Source organism: Meleagris gallopavo, chromosome Z, assembly GCF_000146605.3.
Source record: "Meleagris gallopavo isolate NT-WF06-2002-E0010 breed Aviagen turkey brand Nicholas breeding stock chromosome Z, Turkey_5.1, whole genome shotgun sequence".
NCBI lineage: Eukaryota > Metazoa > Chordata > Aves > Galliformes > Phasianidae > Meleagris > Meleagris gallopavo.
Genome location: NC_015041.2, coordinates 38,640,126 through 38,641,111, shown reverse-complemented (window position 1 = coordinate 38,641,111; position 986 = coordinate 38,640,126). Strand labels below are relative to the sequence as shown.

The following is a 986-nucleotide window of genomic DNA, read 5'->3' as shown; positions in this document are numbered from 1 at the left end:
AAAAAAAAAGGTGTAAGGTAAGGATCTACTGAAAATGCTGAAAAGTAATGTAAACAAAAATTAAGCAACTAGCTTAACTGAAAATATTTTGGTACAAGAGAAATCTTATAGAAAAACCTGTGACTTCTGTTTTTCATATGAGTAGATAAGCTGAAATAAGGGCTCTGTTCTCCTTTTGGACCCACCAGAAAGTGTGCATCTTGCATGGGTAAAGCAAAGAAGAGAACTTGTCTCTGAACTGGAAAATACCAAACTAAACACAGGCTATATACAGAATTGAGTTGTTGAGCAAATAGTGAATAAATGATAAAGGTGTAAAAGATAAGCCCACAACTCCTCAGAACTAGACTGCACTTAAGCTTAAAATCTGTATTTTCTTCTTGAAAATTCACACATTAATACACCAGGAATCTTATTTATAGAAAATGCTATTTTAGGTATCTAGAAGTCATTTAAAACTGTATTACTTGTAGATTTCGTCTCTGAGTTCTAGGAAATTGAATTAATAGTATGCACAAATTAATTTTTACAGTGTGAAGGAGGATACAAAAAAAATCCTGATTTTTTTACTGAAACATGTCTCAAAAGCACAGATATTTTTCCTCTTCAATACTTGTCATATCAAAAAATTTAGAGAACATAATGAAGTACAAAGATTTTATTAAGAGCTTTTTGAGACATCTAATGAAAAATTTGTGGCGAAAAAGAATCCTGATATACCCTCACTATTCCAACCTGGCACAAAAGCTTAAGGATCACATGAAGATCTGGATCACTGCCTCCTTTGTAAATAAGGGGAACATATTCTTTTTGCTATTTTCAGTGACAGCAATTAGCAGTGCACCAGCACCAATTCATGCACAGTCACTGTACTGCACACATGCAGTCAGAGCCAAAACATTAAATTCACCATGAAGCTATTACTCAAGAAAATCCTTGGATGCATTCTTCCTCATGGTATTTTTTTTTTTTCTTTCTGTTCATAA

The 986-nt window shown here is 33.0% G+C and overlaps 1 protein-coding gene across 1 annotated transcript in view; it reads right to left on the bottom strand.

The window, feature by feature from the left end:
- LRRC2 (leucine rich repeat containing 2) overlaps positions 1 to 986 on the bottom strand; it is a 210,553-nt gene that overhangs the window by 62,693 nt on the left and 146,874 nt on the right. The gene's annotated exons all lie outside the window — the stretch shown is intronic.